This window comes from Palaemon carinicauda, chromosome 16, assembly GCF_036898095.1.
Source record: "Palaemon carinicauda isolate YSFRI2023 chromosome 16, ASM3689809v2, whole genome shotgun sequence".
Taxonomy (NCBI): Eukaryota; Metazoa; Arthropoda; class Malacostraca; order Decapoda; family Palaemonidae; genus Palaemon; species Palaemon carinicauda.
In genome coordinates this window covers 760,382-773,483 of record NC_090740.1, presented here as the reverse complement: position 1 = coordinate 773,483, position 13,102 = coordinate 760,382, and the positions used below count along the sequence as shown (strand labels likewise).

The window sequence follows — 13,102 nt, the reverse complement described above, 5'->3', positions numbered from 1 at the left end:
TTATAGACAGACTTCATCTGGACTAAGATAAACCTCTAAATGATAAAATCTTTTATGAGGGAATTAATCTGGTAAACAACCGAATTATGTAAACCAGGTTTTGTGCAAAAATGAGACTTCCCTTTATAGAGCAAAGATTTTACAGTGTTAGCTCTCCTTGCATATTTTTTCAAGCTATTCTTCGAGCTTTGGGGTGAAAATTCTTTTTACAAAAGTACATTTTAATCCATCAACGACCACCATTGCTGCATCAAGCATAAACAGGTGCTATGGCAACTGTTACTGTACACATACCAGTATACAATTTATTAGTCTGCTAAAAGCAGGCATAGCCGTACCAGAATACCAGAAAAAAGATAGATTAAAATACTTTACACATTTACTATACAAAACAGCAGAAAACAACAAATCCCTTTATACTTTAAAAAAAGACAGGCAGGACCCAGCCATCAGCGATACTCTCACACCATAATAAATACTGGATAGAAAAGTAAGTGAATCAACTCTGCTATTAACATATATTTTAAAGTTCATAAATTCCCCGGGATAAATTTAAGCCAGGAGTTTCAATATTAAACAGCTTGGACCAGCAAAGTTTAATACAATTAAGTTAAGGTCACCCTTGTCAGAGGGATAACTTTATAACTATAGCTGCTGCTACACTTTCCTAGTACCGTCAAGCTTGGCAGAGTCTTGCGATAGGGTAAACCTCAAAATACAATAATGTCTGCAGGATTTTCATTGTCTTCGAAACTTGCTGGAATAGACACCCGCTTTGTTGCAGAAGTACTAGTTGCTATTCGGTGAATGAATTCTGCACTGAAGAGCTTTGGAGTCTTGCGAAAGGGTAAAGCCGTACACCAACAATGCCTACCAGCTTCTCAAAGCTGTCAAAAGACTACTGGAACGATTATCCGATTTGTAGCAGGACTTTTTGCTATTCGCCTAATTTTGAACCAACTGAAGCAGGAAGGAGTGGTGGCACTAGAGTTCATGGGACAACTTCTCTCCACGGTAGTCTTGCAGCTTCTCCCTCTAGGCTCTTAACTGATAAAAAAAAAAAAGAAATTTGTGACCGTTGACTATGTGCATGAACAACATGGCATTGAAGTTGCTGACATTAAAGAATTAGAGTTAATCTAAAATATTTGCAGCAATAACAAATTTATTAAAATTATGTGAAAATAGCTGAGCAGTTTAGACAATTAAGTCAAATTTAGCTGTTCAGATTAAGTAGAGTAGGTATTAAATCTTTATGGAAAGACAAGCAAGGAATAACTACAAACTATCAGGCACGTGTTCTCCCTGGACCATTTCAGAATACCGAAAATCCAAAAAGACCGTATTAGCCACCCTCATTAGCAGAAGCTGCTTATATGTTAAAGCAGGTGAAATTTATCAAAAGAATTTTAGTCTTATTCATTACTAATTTTTCAAAGCCGATTATAATTATCAGGCCAAATGCCGGTTCCTGTACTATGCAGTACAAACTGGGCTTTAAAGCAAGCTTTTGGAGAAAAATACTCTACTGGTTCCTTAGCTAGAGATAGAAAGCACCTTTCCCTAGTCGCTGGCATTGACTGCTATCAGAAAGTTCCTGAAATCGGAGAGTCCCTGAAAATAAGTAGCCTTCACAGGATAGTGGGTCAACAGCCCTCTACTTTTCTACTCAAAACCATGAAAGAAGCCGAAGCAAAACTTAAAAACTTCTAAAATTACCATTGGAAAAATTAAAATTTTACGCCATAAAGCACAGGAAATCACACTATCCTTTGATACCTCACACCTGGAGGATGCATGCAGCTCAGCCATTGTGCTAGTACAAGCATAATCACCACAAGGAGACATGGCGACGTAGACTGCACTTAACTCTTCAAATTTATAATAGGGCAACCCTGGAAGAGGGTTTTAATAAATGCACCTTTACGGGAGACTTTGGACAGGATGAAAAAAGTTAAATTGAAGGCTCAATCCCAGTTGAGGGTTCAAGTGCTTATGCCATGCTCCCTCAAGAGGGTTCCTTACAGCCTCAAGGATGACTAAGGCATTGCACGGGTCTTTACAGGAGTAGAAATAAAAAGAAGGCCTTCCCATAGGGAGAGGCTTTGTCATGAAAAAAAAAAAAAAACTCCCAGCTTCATTAGTCTTTACTTAAATTGGCACTACTACCCTGAATAGGCAGAGAAGGGCCAGAGAGCCAAGTACTGGGTATGGGAAGTATCTGTCTAGCAGATTCTTCCAGTAAGAAGAGTAGTCTGCCATCTTATGCCTCCTGTCAAACACCTGCCATTGGAAGGGGGGCAATAACATCCCTAAGCTCGATTCCAACCTGCAAACTTAACCCCTGCAACAATGAAATCTGAGGAGGATCAACTAATTTTAAAAGGTTTGAAGGCAGCTCGTGAATAGCAGAGACAAGGGACAGTGACATTACCCTTTCAAGCAGACAATACCCTAGAGACTGACCATGTATAAAAATGATTAGCAACGAAGCCCCTCCACCCAAGCTAGGTCCTAGGAGTTCTAGACAATGGCTACTGATGACAAAAGACATAAGCTACTCCAAGCTGCGCACCCTTAGCTCACAAGGATGGTAAGCTTGCAGCGATCAAGGAGCTAACTAATTCGAGCGGGACTAACCCCAGTAAAGCATATTTGCCAAATCGGCTATCACAACCTTACAAAGTTATATTTATCCTAAACCCATGGTCTTTTCTCATGTCCCCCTGGTTTTTTCTACAGGTTGGCCTTTATCTTTGATTTACACCTGTAAAATATTCTATAGCCACGTTAGGATACAACCAGCAAGTTAGTTTGCTGCAAGAATCAATTTTACTGCCTTAGAGGTGGGGCTTCCCAGTACTAGCCACTATCTACCAGCCAAATAACATTGTTCAACTGTGCTCTCTCATTAAAGGGCGAATGTTTTTATTCATGTAGGGACAAGTATTCCTCAGAACAAGTATTCATCAGACCATTGAATTTTATCTACATATATAATGTTGAACATTATAAATTTCTATAAGACATTCACCATATCCTAAACTCTCAAAGTAAGTTCTTCCTAACATTAAAAATTAAACATCCCATTCATTCAAAATTCTATAACTATCAGACTACAAATTTAGTAGACAAAGTATAAACTTAGTTGCAGAACCATTAGCTATAGGCTCCTTGCACAAAGCCCCTATGCTTTTGATACTATCGCCCACTATTATAATCTACAATTTCCTCTTACGTCAAGGCAACATGAAACTCACTAGTAACCCTACACTGAATTAAGGCAGTAAAGTCTGGCTCATGCAACTTCTGACTTCAAATGCAGAATAAAGTCTTGCAACATCAGCTTCATTTAAACATTAACTAGCTTTATAGCAAGACTGCTTTGGAACAACAGTTAACTATGAACCTTCAACCTTTAATCCAAGCTCCATTTTTATCAACCAACTACCTGGGTTTCGTTCAGGCCTTCGCCCCTTTGATTTCTTTAACATAAGCCATTCTGGTCTACTCTTAGTTCACTCTTATTCCCCATTGGCTACTTCCCTTCCATCTGAAAGTGCCATCAACAATTTCTGGAATGCCAACCTGTATCTTCACAGATCTGAAATATGACCTACTTAGGTATACCTTAAAGGTCACAACCTGAGATTGCACCTTCATATGAGGTGGTACCACTTAAACAGTTGCTATATACAGACCTTTGCTTAAACAGTTTTAGCCACCCAGTCTGCCATACCTAGAAATTATCATTTGTTCCATAGCCTCAGACACTACCTATCAAATATAAACATGAGATGGAACTTCACCCAGGTGATACTGTCTTAAGACCATTCAGCAAAGTTCCATAAGATTAATCTACGTAATCGTCCCCTTCGACAGTAATGGATCACAATACAAAAAGGAGCTGCTGCATAAGTATCCTTTTTCTACCCAAAAAAAAAAGAAAAAAAAAATTGCTTACCACATGTTAAAACACTCCAGCAATGTCTGCAGGCAATAAAGACTGTTGTTCCTAGAAGACAGATTCTTTGAAGTTGTCCAGTTGCAAGTTGATTGTATTCACTCAAGTCTTCCACTTCCATCACCACTTCGTAGGTGGAACTATGGATATGCAGTAATTTTCCCTTTCAAGGTAAACTAGTGTCCATCAACTTTCCCTCTAGCCTCTTTCTGTAAAGGACAGGAAAAACTTAGTAAATGGATGACATGACTGCCTATGTGCGCGAAAATTATTTTGCGCTGAAGTTACTTAATAGTGGGTATTAATACAAAGGAGATCTAACAATAAATGTGCAGCAGAAGTAAATTTGATTAAAACTTAAATAACTAAATTAAGTCAAATATTAGAGTTCAAAGTCTTACACTTAAGACCAAATTAATATATCTAGCAGTCATTCAATCCTGAATTTAGAAAAGTTATATCTGTAAGCAATTTAAGGCTATCAACTAACTAAAATTCTACCCTGTTGTAGCCCAAGATGGTCAAAGTCTAAACTATGAAGTGAAGATCCAAATGGTTGTTCCTACCAGTTTTCTGCACCAAATAAGAAATCTAGAAGACTACCGTCTTAAGGTGATGAAGATTCCCTTTGACTTAAATCTGAAAAGTAAACTTTCCAAAATAAGTAAAGTTTACACAACTTGACAAGCTAACTATCAAATACTGGAAAATAATAATTAAAAGCTAAAAACTCGTGAGTGGAAGGAAATTCTCAGACTGCTGTTATAAATATGGTCAGTGTGAAAGCAAGCGAGTGCTTCCTGCTTGACTTTAATGGACACCTGTTCAGACCTAGCTTGAAAATCAATGGGCATTTGAGTTTAGCAGTTACTCTTTAAAAAATAGTTTTGTATTTAGCCCGGAATATCTTACTGTATAGCACTATTCCAAATGAAAATGGTTTCTAGTGTATTAACAGATCCTACTTAAGAGCTATTGTGATCAGAATGCTCATTTCAAATCTATGATTACAAAAGCCTATTTTAAAAAAGGGAAAATTAAAGCTAAACTTATATTTCCCACCCACCCCAACAAATTTATCCCTGTGACACCTCTCAAGCTCCCATATTCTTAGCTTACAAACTACCTTCACTCAAAGAAGGCAACTCACAATCTTAAATTCTTGAGTTTATTAAACATTTAAAACTTTTGTCCCAGCCACCTACTTAAACCAAAGTCCATCACTGTCCAGAGTTAATTTCAGATTCATTTTACATGTCAATTTGCACAACTTAATTTTGCAGAAAATTTCTTTTGGCCTCAAGGTTTTAAGTTATGTTTTTCCTAAATTACTGTTAAGTATGTTCTTGTGCATACCATAAGATCCTTCTACAGAATTTAAGTCCTAGTCTCCATTTACTGGGCCCTTGCTATATTATCTATAAAAGAAATTTTACCACCCACCATCTCAATTGGGGCCCTTCAGAGTTCCAGACTGTTTGCCACTAAATTGTCAAAAATTGTGTCAAATAAGACTCCTTCCCTATATTGAACTTTTACTTTATTCAGAAAACTACTTTGCTACCCTTAAAGGACAGACTAATTTCCACGCTCTACACTAGAGGACTAAGCCCCTAACTAGTTATAGGACTAGTTCATCTGATCAATAGTTACACTGCAGTACCAGTCAACTAATGTTACTATTATCTATAGCCATTACAACCTGTACGCCATTCACTGGTATTTTCATTTGATGACAGCTTTACCAGTCCCTTGACCAAAGCAGAATACACCCAAATATGATAAGAAAAAGTGCCAGTATTTTGGGAAACTAGTTTATTTTCTAGTTACTCATATCAGGCAATGCAGATAACCAAACTACTGGCCAGGTCTGGTATCTGAAATTAAAACATACCTTCCAGTCCTTTTAATCATTACATAAAATTGACCACTTTACCTCCTGGAAGTTTAACTGACCAATAGGCTTTGCAAATCTCCTTTTTTACAGGCAAAAACAATACTTAATTTGCCATTTTTTACATAAGAAAAAACTTTTCCCTTTCATCTGTCTGAAACATATCTGTCTGAAACATAACATTCAGGAGACTTGGGCTTTTTCCTTATTGCTCTGTAGTCTCAAACACTTACTGCTATATACAGAACTGTAAACTTTTTTAGCCATCCAGTCTGCCATACCTAAAAATTCTCATTTGTTGCATAGCCTCACACTTCCTATCAAACATGGGATGGAACTTGCCCCAGGTGATACTGTTTTAAGACTATTCGGCAAAGTTCCATATGATTCATCTAAGTTATTGTTCCCTTTGACAGCAAAGGATCACAATACAAAAAGGAGCTGCTGCATTAGTATTCTAGCTCTACAATAAAAATAAATTTCTTACCACAGGTTAAAACACTAGCAATGTCTGCAGGCAATTAAGACTGTTCCTAGACGACTGGTGCTTTGAAGTTATCCTGTTGCAAGGTAATTTTATTCACTCAAGTCTTGCACTTCCATCACGACTTCGTAGAAAATCTTCTGTCATTTGAGTTGGTGGAACGATGGATATGCAGTAATTTTCTCTTTCAAGGTAAAATAGTGTCCAGCAACTTTCCCTCTAGGCTCTTTCTGTAAAGGATATGAAAAACTTATTAAATGGATGACATAACACTTCATGTGCGTGAATGAAAATTATATTGCGCTGAAGTTACTTAATAGTGGGTATTAATACAAAGGAGATCTTACACAAATTTAAATGTGCAGCAGAACAATTTAATTCAAATTTAAATAACTAAACTACTGAGTCAAGTATCAAAATTCAAAGTCTTGCACTTAAGACAAAATTAATATATCTAGCAGTCATTCAATCCTGAATTTAGAAAAGTTATATCTGCAAGCAATTTAAGGCTATCCACTGACAAATTCTTCCCTGTTGTAGCCCAAGATGGTCTAAGTCCAAACTATGAAGTGAAGATCCATTCAAGAATGGTTGTTCCTCCCAGTTTTCTGCACCAAATAAGAAATAACCAGAAGACTACAGTCTTAAGGACATGAAGATTCCCGTTGACTTAAATTTGAAAAGTAAACTTTCCAAAATAAGTTAAGTTTACACACCTCGACAAGCTAACTATCAAATACTAGAAAATTTTAATTAAAAGCTAAAAACTCAAGAGTGGAAGGAAATTCTCAGACTGCTGTTATAAATCTGGTCAGTGTGAAAGCAAGTGAGGGCTTCCTGCTTGACTTGGTAATGGCCACCTGTTCAGACCTAGTTTGAAAATCAATAATGGACATTGGTTTAGCAGTTACTCTTGAAAAAATAGTTTTGTATTTAGCCCGGAATATCCTGCTGTATAGCAATACTCCCAATGAAAATAGTTTCCAGTGTATTAATAGATCCTACCGAGTTATTCTGATCAGAATACACAGTTCAAATCGATGAGTACAAAAACCTATTTAAAAACTTACAGGGAAAACTAAAGCTTAACCTATATTTCCCACCCACCCCAACAGATTTATCCCTGCGACACTCCTCAAGCTGCCATATTCTTAGCTTCCAAACTACCTTCACTCAAAGAAAGGAACTCGCAATTTCCTAAATTCTTGAAGTTTATAAAACATTTAAAACTTTTAGCCTGTCCGAACCAGCTACTTACACCAAAGTCCATCACTGTCCAGAGTTAATTTCAGAATCATTTCACATGTCATTTTGCAAAACTTAAAACCTTAGAGTCCAAAAGAAATTCTGCAAAATTAAGTTATGTTTTCTCCTAAATTACTGGTAATTATGTTCTTCTGCATACCATAAGACCCTTCTACAGAATTTAAGTCCTTGTCTCCATCTACTGGGCCCTTGCTATATTAGCTATAAAAAGAAAATTTACCACCCACCATCTCATCTGCGGCCCTTCCAGACTGTTTGCCACTAACTTTTGTGTCAAATATGACACCTTCCCTATATTGAATTTCACCTAGCAGCCAAGCTAGTACTTAATTCAGAAAACTTTTGCTACCCTTAAAGGATAGAAAATTTCCTTGCTCTACACTAGAGGACTAAGCCCCTAACTAGTTATAGGACTAATTAAAGTCTGATCAGTAATTACACTGCAGTATCAGTCAACTAATGTTACTATTATCTATAGCCATTACAACCTGTACGCCATTCAGTGGTAGTTGAACTTAAATGACAGCTTTACCATTCCCTTGACCAAAGCAGAATTCACCAAAGCAGAATTCACCCAAATATGATAAGAAAATGTGCCAGTATTTGGGAAACTAATCTATTTTCTAGTTACTCATATCAAGCAATGCATATATCCAAACTACTGGCCAGGCCTGGTAATCTGAAATTAAAACATACCTTTCAGTCCTTATAATAATTACGTAAAAAAAAAAAATTACCACTTTACCTCCTGGAAGTTTAACTGAAAAATAGGCTTTGCAAATCTCATTTTTACAGGCAAAAACAATACTTAGTTTGCCATTTTTACATAAGCAAAAACTCTTCCCTTTCATCTGTATGAAACATAACATTCAGGAGACTTGGGCTTTATCCTCATTGTTCTGTAGTCTCAAACACTTACTGCTATATACAGACCTTTGTAAATATATCTAGCCACCCAGTCTGCCATACCTAAAAATTCTCATTTGTTGCATAGCCTCAGACACTACCTATCATTAAACATGGGATGGAACTTGCCCCAGTGGTACGGTTTAAGACAATTCAGCAAAGTTCCATAAGATTAATCTAAGTTATTGTTCCCTTTGACAGAAAAGGATCACAATACAAAATGGAGCTGCTGCAAGTATTCTAGCTCTACAATAAAAATAAATTGCTTACCACAGGTTAAAACACCCCAGCAATGTCTGCAGGCAATTAAGACTGTTCCTTGTGTTCCTAGATGACTGGTGCTTTGAAGTTATCCTGTTTGCGAGGAGTAGATTGTATTCACTAAAGTCTACCACTTCCATCACTACTTCGTAGGAATGAGCATCCTCTGCCATTGAGTTCAAACGATGGATATGCAGTAATTTTCCCTTTCAAGGTGAACTAGTGTCCAGCAACTTACCCTCTAGGCTCTTTCTGTAAAGGATATGAAAAACTTACTAAATGGATGACATGACTACCTATGCGTGAAAAATATTTAGCCCTGAAGTTACTTGGTGGGTATTAATACAAAGATCTAACAACTTTTAAATGTGCAGCAGAAGTAAATTTAATTAAAACTAATAACTAAATTAAGTCAAATATACAAGTTCAAAGTCTTACACTTAAGACCAAATTAATATATCTAGCAGTCATTCAATCCTGAATTTAGATAAGTTATATCTGCAAGAAATTTAAGGCTATTAAGTAACTTACAAATTCTTCCCAGTTGTAGCCCAAGATGGTCAAAGTCCAAACTATGAAGTTAAGATCCATTAAAAAATGGTTGTTTTCTGTACCAAATAAATATCCAGAAGACTGCCGTCTTAAAGTGATGAGGATTCCCTTCTTGGACTAATTTGGAAAGTAAACTTTCCAAAATAAGTAAAGTTTACATAACCTGCAAGCCAACTATCAAATACTGGCAAAATGTAATTAAAAGCTAAAAAAAAAAAGGGGGGGGGGAAGGAAATTCTCAGACTGCTGTTATAAATCTGGTCAGTGTGAAAGCAAGTGAGGGCTTCCTGCTTAACTTTAATGGCCACCTGTTCAGACCTAGTTTGAAAATCAACAATGGACATTGAGTTTAGCTGTTACTCTTGAAAAAATTGTTTTGTATTTAGCCCGGAATATCTTACTGTATAGCACTATTCCCAATGAAAATAGTTAAGTGTATTAATAGATCCTACTCAAGAGCTATTCTGATCAGAAAGCACATTTCAAATCGATCAGAAAGCACATTTCAAATCGATCACAAAAACCTATTTAAAAACTTACGGGGAAAATTAAAGCTTAACCTATATTTCCCACCCACCCCAAAAAATTTATCCCTGCGACACGTCTCAAGCTGCCATATTCTTAGCTTACAAACTACCTTCACTCAAAGAAGGCAACTCAAAATCTTAAATTCTTGAGTTTATAAAACATTTAAAACTTTTAGCCTGTCCCAACCAGCTACTTACACCAAAGTCCACCACTGTCCTGAGTTAATTTCAGATTCATTTTAAATGTCATTTTGCACAACTTAAAACCTTAGGCCAAAGGAAATTTTCTGCAAAATGAAGTTGTTTTTTCCTAAATTACTGGTAAGTATGTTCTTGTGCACACAACAAGATCCTTCAACAGAATTTGTCTCTCCATCTACTGGGCCCTTTCTATATTAGCTATAAAAAGAAAATTTACCACCCACCATTTCATTTGGGGCCCTTCCAAGTTCCAGACTGTTTGCCACTAAATTGTGTCAAATAAGACACCTTCCCTATATTGAACTTCTACTTTATTCAAAAAACTACTTTGCTACCCTTAAAGGACAGACTAATTTCCATGCTCTACACTAGAGGACTAAGCCCCTAACTAATAATAGGACTAGTTAGTTTGATCAATAGTTACACTGCAGTACCAGTCAACTAATGTTACTATTATCTATAGCCATTACAACCTGTACGCTATTCACTGGTATTTTCATTTAATGACAGCTTTACCAGTCCCTTGACCAAAGCAGAATTCACCCAAATATGATAAGAAAATGTGCCAGCATTTGGGAAACTAGTTTATTTTCTAGTTACTCATATCAGGCAATGCAGATATCCAAAACTACTGGCCAGGTTTGGTAATTGAAATTAAAACATACCTTCCAGTCCTTTTAATCATTACGTAAAAAAAAAAATGACCACTTTACCTCCTGGAAGTTTAACTGACCAATAGGCTTTGCAAATCTTTTTACAGGCAAAAACAATACTTAAATTGCCATTTTTACAAAAGCAAAAACTTTTCCCTTCATCTGTCTGAAACATAAATTCAGGAGCCTTGGGCTTTCCTCATTGCTCTGTAGTCTCAAACACTTACTGCTATATACAGAACTTTGTGTAAATATTTCTAGCCACCCAGTCTGCCATACCTAAAAATTTTAATTTGTTGCATAGCCTCAGACACTACCTATCATTAAATATGGGATGGAACTTGCCCCAGGTGGTACTGTTTTAAGACTATTCAGCAAAGTTCCATAAGATTAATCTAAGTTATTGTTCCCTTTGACAGTAAAGGATCACAATACAAAAAGGAGCTGCTGCATAAGTATTCTAGCTCTACAATAAAAAAAGTTGCTTACCACAGGTTAAAACACTCCAGCAATGTCTGCAGGCAATTAGGACAGTGTTCCTAGATAACTGGTGCTTTGAAGTTATCCTGTTGCAAGGTAATTTTATTCACAAAAGTCTGGCACTTCAATCACCACTTCGTAGGAATGAGCATCCTCGGCCATTTGAGTTTGAACGATGGATATGCAGTAATTTTCCCTTTTAAGGTAAACTAGTGTCCAGCAACTCTCCCTCTAGGCTCATTCTGTAAAGGATATGAAAAACTTAATAAATGGATGACATAACACGTATGTGCGTGAAAAATATATTGCGCTGAAGTTACTTAGTGGGTATTAATACAAAGGAGAACTAAAATTTTTTAAAAGAGCAGCAGAAGTAAATTTAATTAAAACTAAATAACTAAACTAAGTCAAATATTAAAATTCAAAGTCTTACACTTAAGACCAAATTAATATATCTAGCAGTCAGTCAATCCTGAATTTAGAAAAAATACATCTGCAAGCAATTTAAGGTTATTAACCAAAATTCTTCCCTGTTGTAGCCTAAGATGATCAAAGGCCAAACTGAAGTTAAGATCCATTCAAGAATGGTTGTTCCTCCCAGTTTTCTGCACCAACTAAGAAATATCCATTAGACTGTCTTAAGGTGATAAAGATTCCCTTTGACCTTTGACTTAAATTTGTAAAGTTAATTTTAAAAAATAAGTAAAGTTCACATACCTTAACAAGCAAACTATCAAATACTAGAAAATGGTAATTAAAAGCTATGAACTCAAGTGGAAGGAAATTCTCAAATTTATAAATCTGGTCAGTGAGAAAGCAAGAGGGCTTCCTGCTCACAGACTTTAATGGCCACCTGTTCAGACAATTAAAAAATTAAGCAGTTACTCTTGAAAAAAGGTTTTGTATTTAGCCCGGAATATCTTATTGTATAGCACTATTACCAAAGAAAATAGTTACCAGTGTATAAATAGATCCTACGTTGAGATATTCTGATAGGAATGCACATTTCAAATCCATTACAAAAACCTATTTAAAACCTTTAAATAGTGAAAATTATAACTACCTATATTTCCCAAATAACCTGACAGATTTATCCCCGCGACTCCTCAAACTGCCATATTCTTAACTACCTTCACTCAAAGGAAACTCTTGCCTAAATTCTCAAGTTTAGGAAAATTTTTGAATTTTAGACTTTCCCAACCAGCTACTTCCACCAAGGTCCATCACTATTCAGAGTTAATTTCAGATTAATTTTACAACATATTTTGCACCACTTTAACCTTTGAGGACAAAAGAAACTGCTAAATTAAGTTATGTTTGCTCCTAAATTACTGGAAAGTATTAAGTTATTGTGCATACCATAAGATCCTTCTACAGAATTTTAGAGATCTTACAAAGTTTCCTAACCTAAATCTACTGGGCCCTTGCTATCTTAGCTATAAAAGAAAATTTACCACCTACCATCTCATTTGGGGCCTTCTAAGTGCCAGACTGTTTGCCACTAAATTTGGTGTTAAATAAGACACCTTCCCTATATTGAACTTAGCCTAGCAGCCAGGCTAGTACATTCAGAAAAATACTTAAATACCCTTTAAGGACTAACTTATTTCCATGCTCTACACTAGAGGACTAAGCCCCTAACTAGTTATAGGACTAGTTCGTCTGATCAATAGTTAAACTGCAGTATCAGTCAACTGCTGTTGCTATATCTAAAGCCATTACAACCTGTGCACCATTCAGTGGTAGTTTCACTTAATGACAGCTTTACCAGTCCCTTGACCAAAGCAGAATTCACCTAAATATAAGAAAATGTGCCAGTATTTGGGAAACTAGTTTATTTTCTAGTTACTCATATCAGGCAAAGCAGATAACCAAACTACTGGCCAGGTCAGGTAATCTGAAATTAAAACTTTC

At 36.2% G+C, this 13,102-nt stretch overlaps 1 long non-coding RNA gene across 1 annotated transcript; it reads right to left on the bottom strand.

Moving 5' to 3' along the window:
• Positions 1-538: 538 nt before the first annotated feature.
• Positions 539-11,375, bottom strand: LOC137654887 (uncharacterized). Its single transcript, XR_011046734.1, has 3 exons — positions 11,198-11,375; positions 8,785-9,027; positions 539-1,047 (listed from the first exon to the last, which is right to left on the bottom strand). It is a non-coding gene; the product is annotated as an uncharacterized lncRNA (long non-coding RNA).
• Positions 11,376-13,102: the final 1,727 nt, after the last annotated feature.